The following is a 21,412-nucleotide window of genomic DNA, read 5'->3' on the forward strand; positions in this document are numbered from 1 at the left end:
ATTCCTTCCCATTCCAAACCTGAGACCCTTCCTATTGGATGAGATGTGATATCCAACTCCTTCCCATTCCAACCCTGAGACCCTTCCTATAGCATGAGATGTGATGTCTCAATGCTTCTAATACCAAACCTGAGATCCTTCCTATAACATGAGATGTGATATCCAACTCCTTCCATTCCAATCCTGAGACCCGTCCTATAGCATGAGATGTGATATCTCAATGCTTATACCAAACCTGAGACCCTTCCTATTGGATGAGATGTGATATCCAACTCCTTCCCATTCCAACCCTGAGACCCTTCCTATAGCATGAGATGTGATATCTCAATGCTTCTAATAAAAAACCTGAGATCCTTCCTCTAACATGAAATGTGATATCCAACTCCTTCCCTTTCCAAACCTAAGAGCCTATCTATAGCATGAGATGTGATATCCAAGTCCTTCCCATTCCAATCCTTAGACCCTTCCTACAGCATGCAATATGATATCTCAATGATTCTAATAACAAACCTGAGACCCGTCCTATAGCATGAGATATGATATCCAAGTCCTTCCCATTCCAATCCTGAGACCCTTCCTATAACATGAAATGTGATATCCAACTCTTTCCCATTCCAACCTGAGACCCTTCCTATAGCATGAGATGGGATATCCAACTTCTTCCAAATCCAATACTGATACCCTTCCGATAGCATGAGATGTGATATCCCAATGCTTCTACCAAACCTGAGACCCATACTATGGCATGAGATGTGATTTCAAACTCCTTCCCCTTCCAAACCTTAGACACTTCCTTTATCATGAGATGTGATATCCAACTCCTTCCCATTCCATCCCTGAGACCCTTCCGATATCATGAGATGTGATATCTCAATGCTTCTAATATCAAACTTGAGACCCTCCTTATAGCATGAGATGTGATATCCAAGTCCTTCCCATTCCAATCCTGAGACCCGTCCTATAGCATGAGATGTGATGTCTCAATGCTTCTAATACCAAACCTGAGACCCTTCCTATAACATGAGATGGGAATATCCAACTCCTTCCCATTCCAATCCTGAGACCCTTCCGATAGTAGAGATGTGATATCTCAATGCTTATACCAAACCTGAGACCCTTCCTATAGCATGAGATGTGATATCCAACTCCTTCCATTCCAATCCTGAGACCCGTCCTATAGCATGAGATGTGATATCTCAATGCTTATACCAAACCTGAGACCCTTCCTATTGGATGAGATGTGATATCCAACTCCTTCCCATTCCAACCCTGAGACCCTTCCTATAGCATGAGATGTGATATCTCAATGCTTCTAATAAAAAACCTGAGATCCTTCCTCTAACATGAAATGTGATATCCAACTCCTTCCCTTTCCAAACCTAAGAGCCTATCTATAGCATGAGATGTGATATCCAAGTCCTTCCCATTCCAATCCTTAGACCCTTCCTACAGCATGCAATATGATATCTCAATGATTCTAATAACAAACCTGAGACCCGTCCTATAGCATGAGATATGATATCCAAGTCCTTCCCATTCCAATCCTGAGACCCTTCCTATAACATGAAATGTGATATCCAACTCTTTCCCATTCCAACCTGAGACCCTTCCTATAGCATGAGATGGGATATCCAACTTCTTCCAAATCCAATACTGATACCCTTCCGATAGCATGAGATGTGATATCCCAATGCTTCTACCAAACCTGAGACCCATACTATGGCATGAGATGTGATATCAAACTCCTTCCCATTCCAATCCTGAGACCCTTCCTATAGCTTGAGGTGTGATATCCAACTCCTTCCCATTCCAATTCTGAGACCCTTCTTATACCATGAGACTTGATATCTCAATGCTTCTAATACCAAACCTGAGACCCGTCCTATAACATGAGATGTGATATCCAAATCCTTCCCCTTCCAAACCTTAGACCCTTCCTTTATCATGAGATGTGGTATCCAACTCCTTCCCATTCCAATCCTGAGACCCTTCCTTTATCATGAGATGTGATATCTCTATGCTTCTAATACCAAACCTGAGACCCTTCCTATAACATGAGATGGGATATCCAACTCCTTCCCATTCCAATCCTGAGACCCTTCCGATAGCAGAGATGTGATATCTCAATGCTTATACCAAACCTGAGACCCTTCCTATGGCCTGAGATGTCATATACAACTCCTTCCCATTCCAATCCTGAGACCCTTCCTTTAGCATGAGATGTGATATCTCAATGCTTATACCAAATCTGAGACCCTTCCTATAGCATGAGATGTGATATCCAAATCCTTCCCATTCCAATCCTGAGACCCTTCCTATAGCATGAGATGTGTTATCTCAATGCTTATACCAAACCTGAGAGCCTACCTATAGCATGAGATGTGATATCCAAGTCCATCCCATTCCAATCCTTAGACCCTTCCTACAGCATGCGATGTGATATCTCAATGATTCTAATACCAAACCAGAGACTCTTACTATAACATGAGATGGGATATCCAACTCCTTCCCATTCCAATCCTGAGCCGCTTCCGATAGCGGAGATGTGATATCTCAATGCTTATACCAAACCTGAGACCCTTCCTATAACATGAGATGTGATATCCAACTCCTTCCCGTTCCAAACCTGAGACACTAACTATAGCATATGTGATATCCAACTCCTTCCCATTCCAAACATGAGACCCTTCCTATAGCAAGAAAGTAATATCCAACTCCTACCCATTCCAATCCTGAGACCCTTCCTATAGCAAGAGATGTGATATCCAAATCCTTCCCATTCCAATCCTGAGACCCTTCCTATAACATGAGATGTGATATCCAACTCCTTCCCATTCCAACCTGAGACACTTCCTATAGCATGAGAAGGGATATCCAACTCCTTCCCAATCCAATCCTGAGACCCTTCCGATAGCAGAGATGTGATATCTCAATGCTTATACCAAACCTGAGACCCTTCCTATGGCATGAGATGTGATATCCAACTCCTCGCCATTCAAATCCTGAGACCCTTCCTATAGCATGAGAAGGGATATCCAACTCCTTCCCAATCCAATCCTGAGACCCTTCCGATAGCAGAGACGTGATATCTCAATGCTTCTACCAAACCTGAGACCCTTCCTTTAGCATGAGATGTGATATCCAAATCCTTCATATTCCAATCCTGAGACCCTTCCTATAGCATGAGATGTGATATCTCAATGCTTCTAATACCAAACCTGAGATCCTTCCTAAAACATGAGATGTGATATCCAATTCCTTCCCATTCCAAACCTGAGACCCTTCCTATTGGATGAGATGTGATATCCAACTCCTTCCCATTCCAACCCTGAGACCCTTCCTATAGCATGAGATGTGATGTCTCAATGCTTCTAATACCAAACCTGAGATCCTTCCTATAACATGAGATGTGATATCCAACTCCTTCCATTCCAATCCTGAGACCCGTCCTATAGCATGAGATGTGATATCTCAATGCTTATACCAAACCTGAGACTCTTCCTATAGCATGAGATGTGATATCCAACTACTTCCCATTCCAATCCTGAGACCCTTCCTATAGCATGAGATGTGATATCTCAATGCTTCTAATACCAAACCTAAGATCCTTCCTCTAACATGAAATGTGATATCCAACTCCTTCCCTTTCCAAACCTAAGAGCCTATCTATAGCATGAGATGTGATATCCAAGTCCTTCCCATTCCAACCCTTAGACCCTTCCTACAGCATGCAATATGATATCTCAATGATTCTAATAACAAACCTGAGACCCGTCCTATAACATGAGATGGGATATCCAACTCCTTCCCATTCCAATCCTGAGACACTTCCGATAGCAGAGATGTGATATCTCAATGCTTATACCAAACCTGAGACCCTTCCTATAACATGAGATGTGATATCCAAATCCTTCCCGTTCCAAACCTGAGACCCTTCCTTTAGCATGAGATGTGATATCCAGCTCCTTCCCATTCCAATCCTGAGACACTTCCGATAGCATGAGATGTGATATCTCAATGCTTCGAATATCAAAACTGAGACCCTCCCTATAGCATGATATGTGATATCTAAGTCCTTCCCATTCCAATCCTGAGACACTCCCTATAGCATGAGAAGTGATATCCAACTCTTTCCCATTCCAATCCTGAGACCCTTCCTATAGCATGAGATATGATATCTCAATACTTCTAATACCAAACGTGATTTCCTTCCGATAACATGAGATGTGATATCCAAATCCTTCCCCTTCCAAACCTGAGACCCTCCCTTTAGCATGAAATGTGATATCCAACTCCTTCCCATTCCAATCCTGAGACCCTTCTGATAGCATGAGATGTGATATCTCAATGCTTCTAATACCAAACCTGAGATTCTTCCGATAGCCTGAGATGTGATATCTCAATGCTTCTAATACCAAACCTGAGATCCTTCCTATAACATGAGATGTGATATCCAAATCCTTCCCCTTCCAAACCTGAGACCCTCCCTTTAGCATGAGATGTGATATCCAACTCCTTCCCATTCCATTCCTGAGACCCTTCTGATAGCATGAGATGTGATATCTCAATGCCTCTAATACCAAACCTGAGATCCTACCTCTAACATGAAATGTGATATCCAACTCTTCCCCTTCCAAACCTGAGAGCCTTCCTATAGCATGAGATGTGATATCCAAGTCCTTCCCATTCCAATCCTGAGACCCTTCCTATAGCTTGAGATGTGATATCCAACTCCTTCCCATTCCAATTCTGAGACCCTTCCTATACTCTGAGACTTGATATCTCAATGCTTCTAATACCAAACCTGAGACCCGTAATATAACATGAGATGTGATATCCAAATCCTTCCCCTTCCAAACCTTAGACCCTTCATTTATCATGAGATGTGATATCCAACTCCTTCCCATTCCAATCCTGAGACCCTTCCGATATCATGAGATGTGATATCTCAAAGCTTCTAATATCAAACTTGAGACCCTCCCTATAGCATGAGATGTGATATCCAAGTCCTTCCCATTCCAATCCGGAGACCCTTCCTATAGCATGAGATGTGATATCTCAATGCTTCTAATACCAAACCTGAGACCCTTCCTATAACATGAGATTGGAATATCCAACTCCTTCCCATTCCAATCCTGAGACCCTTCCGATAGCAGAGATGTGATATCTCAATGCTTATACCAAACCTGAGACCCTTCCTATGGCATGAGATGTGATATCCAACTCCTTGCCATTCAAATCCTGAGACCCTTCCTATAGCATGAGATGTGATATCTCAATGCTTCTAATACCAAACCTGAGACCCTTCCTATAACATGAGATGGGAATATCCAACTCCTTCCCATTCCAATCCTGAGACCCTTCCGATAGCAGAGATGTGATATCTCAATGCTTATACCAAACCTGAGACCCTTCCTATGGCATGAGATGTGATATCCAAACCCTTCACATTCCAATCCTGAGACCCTTCCTATAGCATGAGATGTGATATCTCAATGCTTCTAATACCAAACCTGAGATCCTTCCTAAAACATGAGATGTGATATCCAATTCCTTCCCATTCCAAACCTGAGACCCTTCCTATTGGATGAGATGTGATATCCAACTCCTTCCCATTCCAACCCTGAGACCCTTCCTATAGCATGAGATGTGATGTCTCAATGCTTCTAATACCAAACCTGAGATCCTTCCTATAACATGAGATGTGATATCCAACTCCTTCCATTCCAATCCTGAGACCCGTCCTATAGCATGAGATGTGATATCTCAATGCTTATACCAAACCTGAGACTCTTCCTATAGCATGAGATGTGATATCCAACTACTTCCCATTCCAATCCTGAGACCCTTCCTATAGCATGAGATGTGATATCTCAATGCTTCTAATACCAAACCTGAGATCCTTCCTCTAACATGAAATGTGATATCCAACTCCTTCCCTTTCCAAACCTAAGAGCCTATCTATAGCATGAGATGTGATATCCAAGTCCTTCCCATTCCAACCCTTAGACCCTTCCTACAGCATGCAATATGATATCTCAATGATTCTAATAACAAACCTGAGACCCGTCCTATAACATGAGATGGGATATCCAACTCCTTCCCATTCCAATCCTGAGACACTTCCGATAGCAGAGATGTGATATCTCAATGCTTATACCAAACCTGAGACCCTTCCTATAACATGAGATGTGATATCCAAATCCTTCCCGTTCCAAACCTGAGACCCTTCCTTTAGCATGAGATGTGATATCCAGCTCCTTCCCATTCCAATCCTGAGACACTTCCGATAGCATGAGATGTGATATCTCAATGCTTCTAATATCAAAACTGAGACCCTCCCTATAGCATGATATGTGATATCTAAGTCCTTCCCATTCCAATCCTGAGACACTCCCTATAGCATGAGAAGTGATATCCAACTCTTTCCCATTCCAATCCTGAGACCCTTCCTATAGCATGAGATATGATATCTCAATACTTCTAATACCAAACGTGATTTCCTTCCGATAACATGAGATGTGATATCCAAATCCTTCCCCTTCCAAACCTGAGACCCTCCCTTTAGCATGAAATGTGATATCCAACTCCTTCCCATTCCAATCCTGAGACCCTTCTGATAGCATGAGATGTGATATCTCAATGCTTCTAATACCAAACCTGAGATCCTTCCGATAGCCTGAGATGTGATATCTCAATGCTTCTAATACCAAACCTGAGATCCTTCCTATAACATGAGATGTGATATCCAAATCCTTCCCCTTCCAAACCTGAGACCCTCCCTTTAGCATGAGATGTGATATCCAACTCCTTCCCATTCCATTCCTGAGACCCTTCTGATAGCATGAGATGTGATATCTCAATGCCTCTAATACCAAACCTGAGATCCTACCTCTAACATGAAATGTGATATCCAACTCTTTCCCCTTCCAAACCTGAGAGCCTTCCTATAGCATGAGATGTGATATCCAAGTCCTTCCCATTCCAATCCTGAGACCCTTCCTATAGCTTGAGATGTGATATCCAACTCCTTCCCATTCCAATTCTGAGACCCTTCCTATACTCTGAGACTTGATATCTCAATGCTTCTAATACCAAACCTGAGACCCGTAATATAACATGAGATGTGATATCCAAATCCTTCCCCTTCCAAACCTTAGACCCTTCATTTATCATGAGATGTGATATCCAACTCCTTCCCATTCCAATCCTGAGACCCTTCCGATATCATGAGATGTGATATCTCAAAGCTTCTAATATCAAACTTGAGACCCTCCCTATAGCATGAGATGTGATATCCAAGTCCTTCCCATTCCAATCCGGAGACCCTTCCTATAGCATGAGATGTGATATCTCAATGCTTCTAATACCAAACCTGAGACCTTTCCTATAACATGAGATGGGAATATCCAACTCCTTCCCATTCCAATCCTGAGACCCTTCCGATAGCAGAGATGTGATATCTCAATGCTTATACCAAACCTGAGCCCCTTCCTATGGCATGAGATGTGATATCCAACTCCTTGCCATTCAAATCCTGAGACCCTTCCTATAGCATGAGAAGGGATATCCAACTCCTTCCCAATCCAATCCTGAGACTCTTCCGATAGAAGAGACTTGATATCTCAATGCTTCTACCAAACCTGAGACCCTTCCTTTAGCATGAGATGTGATATCCAAATCCTTCCCGTTCCAAACCTGAGACCCTTCCTTTAGCATGAGATGTGATATCCAGCTCCTTCCCATTCCAATCCTGAGACACTTCCGATAGCATGAGATGTGATATCTCAATGCTTCTAATATCAAAACTGAGACCCTCCCTATAGCATGATATGTGATATCTAAGTCCTTCCCATTCCAATCCTGAGACACTCCCTATAGCATGAGAAGTGATATCCAACTCTTTCCCATTCCAATCCTGAGACCCTTCCTATAGCATGAGATATGATATCTCAATACTTCTAATACCAAACGTGATTTCATTCCGATAACATGAGATGTGATATCCAAATCCTTCCCCTTCCAAACCTGAGACCCTCCCTTTAGCATGAAATGTGATATCCAACTCCTTCCCATTCCAATCCTGAGACCCTTCTGATAGCATGAGATGTGATATCTCAATGCTTCTAATACCAAACCTGAGATCCTTCCGATAGCCTGAGATGTGATATCTCAATGCTTCTAATACCAAACCTGAGATCCTTCCTATAACATGAGATGTGATATCCAAATCCTTCCCCTTCCAAACCTGAGACCCTCCCTTTAGCATGAGATGTGATATCCAACTCCTTCCCATTCCATTCCTGAGACCCTTCTGATAGCATGAGATGTGATATCTCAATGCCTCTAATACCAAACCTGAGATCCTACCTCTAACATGAAATGTGATATCCAACTCTTTCCCTTTCCAAACCTGAGAGCCTTCCTATAGCATGAGATGTGATATCCAAGTCCTTCCCATTCCAATCCTGAGACCCTTCCTATAGCTTGAGATGTGATATCCAACTTCTTCCCATTCCAATTCTGAGACCCTTCCTATACTCTGAGACTTGATATCTCAATGCTTCTAATACCAAACCTGAGACCCGTAATATAACATGAGATGTGATATCCAAATCCTTCCCCTTCCAAACCTTAGACCCTTCATTTATCATGAGATGTGATATCCAACTCCTTCCCATTCCAATCCTGAGACCCTTCCGATATCATGAGATGTGATATCTCAAAGCTTCTAATATCAAACTTGAGACCCTCCCTATAGCATGAGATGTGATATCCAAGTCCTTCCCATTCCAATCCGGAGACCCTTCCTATAGCATGAGATGTGATATCTCAATGCTTCTAATACCAAACCTGAGACCCTTCCCATAACATGAGATGGGAATATCCAACTCCTTCCCATTCCAATCCTGAGACCCTTCCGATAGCAGAGATGTGATATCTCAATGCTTATACCAAACCTGAGACCCTTCCTATGGCATGAGATGTGATATCCAACTCCTTGCCATTCAAATCCTGAGACCCTTCCTATAGCATGAGAAGGGATATCCAACTCCTTCCCAATCCAATCCTGAGACCCTTCCGATAGAAGAGACGTGATATCTCAATGCTTCTACCAAACCTGAGACCCTTCCTTTAGCATGAGATGTGATATCCAAATCCTTCACAGTCCAATCCTGAGACCCTTCCTATAGCATGAGATGTGATATCTCAATGCTTCTAATACCAAACCTGAGATCCTTCCTATAACATGAGATGTGATATCCAATTCCTTCCCATTCCAAACCTGAGACCCTTCCTATTGGATGAGATGTGATATCCAACTCCTTCCCATTCCAACCCTGAGACCCTTCCTATAGCATGAGATGTGATGTCTCAATGCTTCTAATACCAAACCTGAGATCCTTCCTATAACATGAGATTTGATATCCAACTCCTTCCATTCCAATCCTGAGACCCGTCCTATAGCATGAGATGTGATATCTCAATGCTTATACCAAACCTGAGACCCTTCCTATAGCATGAGATGTGATGTCCAACTACTTCCCATTCCAATCCTGAGACCCTTCCTATAGCATGAGATGTGATGTCTCAATGCTTCTAATACCAAACCTGAGATCCTTCCTCTAACATGAAATGTGATATCCAACTCCTTCCCTTTCCAAACCTAAGAGCCTATCTATAGCATGAGATGTGATATCCAAGTCCTTCCCATTCCAATCCTTAGACCCTTCCTACAGCATGCAATATGATATCTCAATGATTCTAATAACAAACCTGAGACCCGTCCTATAGCATGAGATATGATATCCAAGTCCTTCCCATTCCAATCCTGAGACCCTTCCTATAACATGAAATGTGGTATCCAACTCCTTCCCATTCCAACCTGAGACCCTTCCTATAGCATGAGATGGGATATCCAACTTCTTCCAAATCCAATACTGATACCCTTCCGATAGCATGAGATGTGATATCCCAATGCTTCTACCAAACCTGAGACCCATACTATGGCATGAGATGTGATATCAAACTCCTTCCCATTCCAATTCTGAGACCCTTCCTATAGCTTGAGGTGTGATATCCAACTCCTTCCCATTCCAATTCTGAGACCCTTCTTATACCATGAGACTTGATATCTCAATGCTTCTAATACCAAACCTGAGACCCGTCCTATAACATGAGATGTGATATCCAAATCCTTCCCCTTCCAAACCTTAGACCCTTCCTTTATCATGAGATGTGGTATCCAACTCCTTCCCATTCCAATCCGGAGACCCTTCCGATATCATGAGATTTGTTATCTCAATGCTTCTAATATCAAACTTGAGACCCTCCCTATAGCATGAGATGTGACATCCAAGTCCTTCCCATTCCAATCCTGAGACCCTTCCTATAGCATGAGATGTGATATCTCTATGCTTCTAATACCAAACCTGAGACCCTTCCTATAACATGAGATGGGATATCCAACTCCTTCCCATTCCAATCCTGAGACCCTTCCGATAGCAGAGATGTGATATCTCAATGCTTATACTAAACCTGAGACCCTTCCTGTGGCCTGAGATGTCATATACAACTCCTTCCCATTCCAATCCTGAGACCCTTCCTTTAGCATGAGATGTGATATCTCAATGCTTATACCAAATCTGAGACCCTTCCTATAGCATGAGATGTGATATCTCAATGCTTATACCAAACCTGAGAGCCTACCTATAGCATGAGATGTGATATCCAAGTCCATCCCATTCCAATCCTTAGACCCTTCCTACAGCATGCAATGTGAAATCTCAATGATTCTAATACCAAACCAGAGACTCTTACTATAACATGAGATGGGATATCCAACTCTTTCCCATTCCAATCCTGAGCCGCTTCCGATAGCAGAGATGTGATATCTCAATGCTTATACCAAACCTGAGACCCTTTCTATAACATGAGATGTGATATCCAACTCCTTCCCGTTCCAAACCTGAGACACTAACTATAGCATATGTGATATCCAACTCCTTCCCATTCCAAACATGAGACCCTTCCTATAGCAAGAAAGTAATATCCAACTCCTACCCATTCCAATCCTGAGACCCTTCCTATAGCAAGAGATGTGACATCCAAATCCTTCCCATTCCAATCCTGAGTCCCTTCCTATAACATGAGATGTGATATCCAACTCCTTCCCATTCCAACCTGAGACACTTCCTATAGCATGAGAAGGGATATCCAACTCCTCCCCAATCCAATCCTGAGACCCTTCCGATAGCAGAGATGTGATATCTCAATGCTTATACCAAACCTGAGACCCTTCCTATGGCATGAGATGTGATATCCAAATCCTTCCCAATCCAATCCTGAGACCCTTCCGATAGCAGAGACGTGATATCTCAATGCTTCTACCAAACCTGAGACCCTTCCTTTAGCATGAGATGTGATATCCAAATCCTTCACATTCCAATCCTGAGACCCTTCCTATAGCATGAGATGTGATATCTCAATGCTTCTAATACCAAACCTGAGATCCTTCCTATAACATGAGATGTGATATCCAATTCCTTCCCATTCCAAACCTGAGACCCTTCCTATTGGATGAGATGTGATATCCAACTCCTTCCCATTCCAACCCTGAGACCCTTACTATAGCATGAGATGTGATGTCTCAATGCTTCTAATACCAAACCTGAGATCCTTCCTATAACATGAGATGTGATATCCAACTCCTTCCATTCCAATCCTGAGACCCGTCCTATAGCATGAGATGTGATATCTCAATGCTTATACCAAACCTGAGACCCTTCCTATAGCATGAGATGTGATATCCAACTACTTCCCATTCCAATCCTGAGACCCTTCCTATAGCATGAGATGTGATATCTCAATGCTTTTAATACCAAACCTGAGATCCTTCCTCTAACATGAAATGTGATATCCAACTCCTTCCCTTTCCAAACCTAAGAGCCTATCTATAGCATAAGATGTGATATCCAAGTCCTTCCCATTCCAACCCTTAGACCCTTCCTACAGCATGCAATATGATATCTCAATGATTCTAATAACAAACCTGAGACCCGTCCTATAACATGAGATGGTATATCCAACTCCTTCCCATTCCATTCCTGAGACACTTCCGATAGCAGAGATGTGATATCTCAATGCTTATACCAAACCTGAGACCCTTCCTATAACATGAGATGTGATGTCCAAATCCTTCCCGTTCCAAACCTGAGACCCTTCCTTTAGCATGAGATGTGATATCCAGCTCCTTCCCATTCCAATCCTGAGACACTTCCGATAGCATGAGATGTGATATCTCAATGCTTCTAATATCAAAACTGAGACCCTCCCTATAGCTTGATATGTGATATCTAAGTCCTTCCCATTCCAATCCTGAGACACTCCCTATAGCATGAGATGTGATATCCAACTCTTTCCCATTCCAATCCTGAGACCCTTCGTATAGCATGAGATATGATATCTCAATACTTCTAATACCAAACGTGAGATCCTTCCGATAACATGAGATGTGATATCCAAATCCTTCCCCTTCCAAACCTGAGACCCTACCTTTAGCATGAGATGTGATATCCAACTCCTTCCCATTCCAATCCTGAGACCCTTCTGATAGCATGAGATGTGATATCTCAATGCTTCTAATACCAAACCTGAGATCCTTCCGATAGCATGAGATGTGATATCTCAATGCTTCTAATACCAAACCTGAGATCCTTCCTATAACATGAGATGTGATATCCAAATCCTTCCCCTTCCAAACCTGAGACCCTCCCTTTAGCATGAGATGTGATATCCAGCTCCTTCCCATTCCAATCCTGAGACACTTCCGATAGCATGAGATGTGATATCTCAATGCTTCTAATATCAAAACTGAGACCCTCCCTATAGCATGATATGTGATATCTAAGTCCTTCCCATTCCAATCCTGAGACCCTTCCTATAGCTTGAGATGTGATATCCAACTCCTTCCCATTCCAATTCTGAGACCCTTCCTATACTCTGAGACTTGATATCTCAATGCTTCTAATACCAAACCTGAGACCCGTAATATAACATGAGATGTGATATCCAAATCCTTCCACTTCCAAACCTTAGACCCTTCCTTTATCATGAGATGTGATATCCAACTCCTTCCCATTCCAATCCTGAGACCCTTTCGATATCATGAGATGTGATATCTCAAAGCTTCTAATATCAAACTTGAGACCCTCCCTATAGCATGAGATGTGATATCCAAGTCCTTCCCATTCCAATCCTGAGACCCTTCCTATAGCATGAGATGTGATATCTCAATGCTTCTAATACCAAACCTGAGACCCTTCCTATAACATGAGATGGGAATATCCAACTCCTTCCCATTCCAATCCCGAGACCCTTCCGATAGCAGAGATGTGATATCTCAATGCTTATACCAAACCTGAGACCCTTCCTATGGCATGAGATGTGATATCCAACTCCTTGCCATTCAAATCCTGAGACCCTTCCTATAGCATGAGAAGGGATATCCAACTCCTTCCCAATCCAATCCTGAGACCCTTCCGATAGCAGAGACGTGATATCTCAATGCTTCTACCAAACCTGAGACCCTTCCTTTAGCATGAGATGTGATATCCAAATCCTTCACATTCCAATCCTGAGACCCTTCCTATAGCATGAGATGTGATATCTCAATGCTTCTAATACCAAACCTGAGATCCTTCCTATAGCATGAGATGTGATATCCAATTCCTTCCCATTCCAAACCTGAGACCCTTCCTATTGGATGAGATGTGATATCCAACTCCTTCCCATTCCAACCCTGAGACCCTTCCTATAGCATGAGATGTGATGTCTCAATGCTTCTAATACCAAACCTGAGATCCTTCCTATAACATGAGATGTGATATCCAACTCCTTCCATTCCAATCCTGAGACCCTTCCTATAGTATGTGATGTGATATCTCAATGCTTCTAATACCAAACCTGAGATCCTTCCTCTAACATGAAATGTGATATCCAACTCCTTCCCTTTCCAAACCTAAGAGCCTATCTATAGCATGAGATGTGATATCCAAGGCCTTCCCATTCCAATCCTTAGACCCTTCCTACAGCATGCAATATGATATCTCAATGATTCTAACAACAAACCTGAGACCCGTCCTATAGCATGAGATATGATATCCAAGTCCTTCCCATTCCAATCCTGAGACCCTTCCTATAACATGAAATGTGATATCCAACTCTTTCCCATTCCAACCTGAGACCCTTCCTATAGCATGAGATGGGATATCCAACTTCTTCCAAATCCAATACTGATACCCTTCTGATAGCATGAGATGTGATATCCCAATGCTTCTACCAAACCTGAGACCCATACTATGGCATGAGATGTGATATCAAACTCCTTCCCATTCCAATCCTGAGACCCTTCCTATAGCTTGAGGTGTGATATCCAACTCCTTCCCATTCCAATTCTGAGACCCTTCTTATACCATGAGACTTGATATCTCAATGCTTCTAATACCAAACCTGAGACCCGTCCTATAACATGAGATGTGATATCCAAATCCTTCCCCTTCCAAACCTTAGACCCTTCCTTTATCATGAGATGTGGTATCCAACTCCTTCCCATTCCAATCCTGAGACCCTTCCTTTATCATGAGATGTGATATCTCTATGCTTCTAATACCAAACCTGAGACCCTTCCTATAACATGAGATGGGATATCCAACTCCTTCTCATTCCAATCCTGAGACCCTTCCGATAGCAGAGATGTGATATCTCAATGCTTATACCAAACCTGAGACCCTTCCTATGGCCTGAGATGTCATATACAACTCCTTCCCATTCCAATCCTGAGACCCTTCCTTTAGCATGAGATGTGATATCTCAATGCTTATACCAAATCTGAGACCCTTCCTATAGCATGAGATGTGATATCCAAATCCTTCCCATTCCAATCCTGAGACCCTTCCTATAGCACGAGATGTGATATCTCAATGCTTATACCAAACCTGAGAGCCTACCTATAGCATGAGATGTGATATCCAAGTCCATCCCATTCCAATCCTTAGACCCTTCCTACATCATGCGATGTGATATCTCAATGATTCTAATACCAAACCAGAGACTCTTACTATAACATGAGATGGGATATCCAACTCCTTCCAATTCCAATCCTGAGCCGCTTCCGATAGCGGAGATGTGATATCTCAATGCTTATACCAAACCTGAGACCCTTCCTATAACATGAGATGTGATATCCAACTCCTTCCCGTTCCAAACCTGAGACACTAACTATAGCATATGTGATATCCAACTCCTTCCCATTCCAAACATGAGACCCTTCCTATAGCAAGAAAGTAATATCCGACTCCTACCCATTCCAATCCTGAGACCCTTCCTATAGCAAGAGATGTGATATCCAAATCCTTCCCATTCCAATCCTGAGACCCTTCCTATAACATGAGATGTGATATCCAACTCCTTCCCATTCCAACCTGAGACACTTCCTATAGCATGAGAAGGGATATCCAACTCCTTCCCAATCCAATCCTGAGACCCTTCCGATAGCAGAGATGTGATATCTCAATGCTTATACCAAACCTGACACCCTTCCTATGGCATGAGATGTGATATCCAACTCCTCGCCATTCAAATCCTGAGACCCTTCCTATAGCATGAGAAGGGATATCCAACTCCTTCCCAATCCAATCCTGAGACCCTTCCGATAGCAGAGACGTGATATCTCAATGCTTCTACCAAACCTGAGACCCTTCCTTTAGCATGAGATGTGATATCCAAATCCTTCACATTCCAATCCTGAGACCCTTCCTATAGCATGAGATGTGATAACTCAATGCTTCTAATACCAAACCTGAGATCCTTCCTAAAACATGAGATGTGATATCCAATTCCTTCCCATTCCAAACCTGAAACCCTTCATATTGGATGAGATGTGATATCCAACTCCTTCCCATTCCAACCCTGAGACCCTTCCTATAGCATGAGATGTGATGTCTCAATGCTTCTAATACCAAACCTGAGATCCTTCCTATAACATGAGATGTGATATCCAACTCCTTCCATTCCAATCCTGAGACCCGTCCTATAGCATGAGATGTGATATCTCAATGCTTATACCAAACCTGAGACTCTTCCTATAGCATGAGATGGGATATCCAACTTCTTCCAAATCCAATACTGATACCCTTCCGATAGCATGAGATGTGATATCCCAATGCTTCTACCAAACCTGAGACCCATACTATGGCATGAGATGTGATATCAAACTCCTTCCCATTCCAATCCTGAGACCCTTCCTATAGCTTGAGGTGTGATATCCAACTCTTCCCATTCCAATTCTGAGACCCTTCTTATACCATGAGACTTGATATCTCAATGCTTCTAATACCAAACCTGAGACCCGTCCTATAACATGAGATGTGATATCCAAATCCTTCCCCTTCCAAACCTTAGACCCTTCCTTTATCATGAGATGTGATATCCAACACCTTCCCATTCCAATCCTGAGACCCTTCCGATATCATGAGATTTGTTATCTCAATGCTTCTAATATCAAACTTGAGACCCTCCCTATAGCATGAGATGTGACATCCAAGTCCTTCCCATTCCAATCCTGAGACCCTTCCTATAGCATGAGATGTGATATCTCTATGCTTCTAATACCAAACCTGAGACCCTTCCTATAACATGAGATGGGATATCCAACTCCTTCCGATTCCAATCCTGAGACCCTTCCGATAGCAGAGATGTGATATCTCAATGCTTATACCAAACCTGAGAACCTTCCTATGGCCTGAGATGTCATATACAACTCCTTCCCATTCCAATCCTGAGACCCTTCCTTTAGCATGAGATGTGATATCTCAATGCTTATACCAAATCTGAGACCCTTCCTATAGCATGAGATGTGATATCCAATTCCTTCCCATTCCAAACCTGAGAGCCTACCTATAGCATGAGATGTGATATCCAAGTCCATCCCATTCCAATCCTTAGACCCTTCCTACAGCATGCGATGTGATATCTTAATGATTCTAATACCAAACCAGAGACTCTTCCTATAACATGAGATGGGATATCCAACTCCTTCCATTTCCAATCCTGAGCCACTTCCGATAGCTGAGATGTGATATCTCAATGCTTATACCAAACCTGAGACCCTTCCTATAACATGAGATGTGATATCCAACTCCTTCCCGTTCCAAACCTGAGACACTAACTATAGCATATGTGATATCCAACTCTTTCCCCTTCCAAACCTGAGAGCCTTCCTATAGCAAGAAAGCAATATCCAACTCCTACCCATTCCAATCCTGAGACCCTTCATATAGCAAGAGATGTGATATCCAAATCCTTCCCATTCCAATCCTGAGACCCTTCCTATAACATGAGATGTGATATCCAACTCCTTCACATTCCAACCTGAGACACTTCCTATAGCATGAGAAGGGATATCCAACTCCTTCCCAATCCAATCCTGAGACCCTTCCGATAGCAGAGATGTGATATCTCAATGCTTATACCAAACCTGAGACCCTTCCTATGGCATGAGATGTGATATCCAACTCCTTGCCATTCAAATCCTGAGACCCTTCCTATAGCATGAGATGTGATATCTCTATGCTTCTAATACCAAACCTGAGACCCTTCCTATAACATGAGATGGGATATCCAACTCCTTCCCATTCCAATCCTGAGACCCTTCCGATAGCAGAGATGTGATATCTCAATGCTTATACCAAACCTGAGAACCTTCCTGTTGCCTGAGATGTCATATATAACTCCTTCCCATTCCAATCCTGAGACCCTTCCTTTAGCATGAGATGTGATATCTCAATGCTTATACCAAATCTGAGACCCTTCCTATAGCATGAGATGTGATATCCAATTCCTTCCCATTCCAATCCTGAGACCCTTCCTATAGCATGAGATGTGATATCTCAATGCTTATACCAAACCTGAGAGCCTACCTATAGCATGAGATGTGATATCCAAGTCCATCCCATTCCAATCCTTAGACCCTTCCTACAGCATGCGATGTGATATCTCAATGATTCTAATACCAAACCAGAGACTCTTCCTATAACATGAGATGTGATATCCAACTCCTTCCCGTTCCAAACCTGAGACACTAACTATAGCATATGTGATATCCAACTCCTTCCCATTCCAAACATGAGACCCTTCCTATAGCAAGAAAGTAATATCCAACTCCTACCCATGCCAATCCTGAGACCCTTCCTATAGCAAGAGATGTGATATCCAAATCCTTCCCATTCAAATCCTGAGACCCTTCCTATAACATGAGATGTGATATCCAACTCCTTCCCATTCCAACCTGAGACACTTCCTATAGCATGAGAAGGGATATCCAACTCCTTCCCAATCCAATACTGAGACCCTTCCGATAGCAGAGATGTGATATCTCAATGCTTATACCAAACCTGAGACCCTTCCTATGGCATGAGATGTGATATCCAAGTCCTTCCCAATCCAATCCTGAGACCCTTCCGATAGCAGAGACGTGATATCTCAATGCTTCTACCAAACCTGAGACCCTTCCTTTAGCATGAGATGTGATATCCAAATCCTTCACATTCCAATCCTGAGACCCTTCCTATAGCATGAGATGTGATATCTCAATGCTTCTAATACCAAACCTGAGATCCTTCCTATAACATGAGATGTGATATCCAATTCCTTACCATTCCAAACCTGAGACCCTTCCTATTGGATGAGATGTGATATCCAACTCCTTCCCATTCCAACCCTGAGACCCTTTCTATAGCATGAGATGTGATGTCTCAATGCTTCTAATACCAAACCTGAGATCCTTCCTATAACATGAGATGTGATATCCAACTCCTTCCATTCCAATCCTGAGACCCGTCCTATAGCATGAGATGTGATATCTCAATGCTTATACCAAACCTGAGACCCTTCCTATAGCATGAGATGTGATATCCAACTGCTTCCCATTCCAATCCTGAGACCCTTCCTATAGCATGAGATGTGATATCTCAATGCTTCTAAAACCAAACCTGATATCCTTCCTCTAACATGAAATGTGATATCCAACTCTTTCCCTTTCCAAACCTAAGAGCCTATCTATAGCATGAGATGTGATATCCAAGTCCTTCCCATTCCAACCCTTAGACCCTTCCTACAGCATGCAATATGATATCTCAATGATTCTAATAACAAACCTGAGACCCGTCCTATAACATGAGATGGGATATCCAACTCCTTCCCATTCCAATCCTGAGACACTTCCGATAGCAGAGATGTGATATCTCAATGCTTATACCAAACCTGAGACCCTTCCTATAACATGAGATGTGATATCCAAATCCTTCCCGTTCCAAACCTGAGACCCTTCCTTTAGCATGAGATGTGATATCCAGCACCTTCCCATTCCAATCCTGAGACACTTCCGATAGCATGAGATATGATATCTCAATGCTTCTAATATCAAAACTGAGACCCTCCCTATAGCATGATATGTGATATCTAAGTCCTTCCCATTCCAATCCTGAGACCCTCCCTATAGCATGAGATGTGATATCCAACTCCTTCCCATTCCAATCCTGAGACCCTTCCTATAGCATGAGATATGATATCTCAATACTTCTAATACCAAACGTGAGATCCTTCCGATAACATGAGATGTGATATCCAAATCCTTCCCCTTCCAAACCTGAGACCCTCCCTTTAGCATGAGATGTGATATCCAACTCCTTCCTATTCCAATCCTGAGACTCTTCTGATAGCATGAGATGTGATATCTCAATTCTTCTAATACCAAACCTGAGATCCTTCCGATAGCATGAGATGTGATATCTCAATGCTTCTAATACCAAACCTGAGATCCTTCCTATAACATGAGATGTGATATCCAAATTCTTTCCCTTCCAAACCTGAGACCCTCCCTTTAGCATGAGATGTGATATCCAACTCCTTCCCATTCCATTCCTGAGACCCTTCTGATCGCATGAGATGTGATATCTCAATGCCTCTAATACCAAACCTGAGATCCTACCTCTAACATGAAATGTGATATCCAACTCTTTCCCCTTCCAAACCTGAGAGCCTTCCTATAGCATGAGATGTGATATCCAAGTCCTTCCCATTCCAATCCTGAGACCCTTCCTATAGCTTGAGATGTGATATCCAACTCCTTCCCATTCCAATTCTGAGACCCTTCCTATACTATGAGACTTGATATCTCAATGCTTCTAATACCAAACGTGAGACCCGTAATATAACATGAGATGTGATATCCAAATCCTTCCCCTTCCAAACCTTAGACCCTTCCTTTATCATGAGATGTGATATCCAACTCCTTCCCATTCCAATCCTGAGACCCTTCCAATATCATGAGATGGGATATCTCAAAGCTTCTAATATCAAACTTGAGACCCTCCCTATAGCATGAGATGTGATATCCAAGTCCTTCCCATTCCAATCCTGAGACCCTTCCGATAGCAGAGATGTGATATCTCAATGCTTATACCAAACCTGAGATCCTTCCTATAACATGAGATGTGATATCCAACTCCTTCCCATTCCAATCCTGAGACACTTCCTATAGCATGAGATGTGATATCTCACTGCTTATACCAAACCTGAGACCCTTCCTATAGCATGAGATGTGATATCCTACTCCTTCCCATTCCAATCCTGAGACCCTTCCTATAGCATGAGATATGATATATCAATACTTCTAATACCAAACGTGAGATCCTTCCGATAACATGAGATGTGATATCCAAATCCTTCCCCTTCCAAACCTGAGACCTTCCCTTTAGCATGAGATGTGATATCCAACTCCTTCCCATTCCACTACTGAGACCCTTCTGATAGCATGAGATGTGATATCTCAATGCTTCTAATACCAAACCTGAGATCCTTCCGATAGCATGAGATGTGATATCTCAATGCTTCTAATACCAAACCTGAGATCCTTCCTATAACATGAGATGTGATATCCAAATCCTTCCCCTTCCAAACCTGAGACCCTCCCTTTAGCATGAGATGTGATATCCAACTCCTTCCCATTCCATTCCTGAGACCCTTCTGATAGCATGAGATGTGATATCTCAATGCCTCTAATACCAAACCTGAGATCCTACCTCTAACATGAAATGTGATATCCAACTCTTTCCCCTTCCAAACCTGAGAGCCTTCCTATAGCATGAGATGTGATATCCAAGTCCTTCCCATTCCAATCCTGAGTCCCTTCCTATAGCTTGAGATGTGATATCCAACTCCTTCCCATTCCAATTCTGAGACCCTTCCTATACTCTGAGACTTGATATCTCAATGCTTCTAATACCAAACCTGAGACCCGTAATATAACATGAGATGTGATATCCAACTCCTTCCCATTCCAATCCTGAGACCC

Source organism: Ambystoma mexicanum, chromosome 12 (genome assembly GCF_040938575.1).
Source record: "Ambystoma mexicanum isolate Mex_15411 chromosome 12, UKY_AmexF1_1, whole genome shotgun sequence".
In the NCBI taxonomy this organism is placed as follows: domain Eukaryota; kingdom Metazoa; phylum Chordata; class Amphibia; order Caudata; family Ambystomatidae; genus Ambystoma; species Ambystoma mexicanum.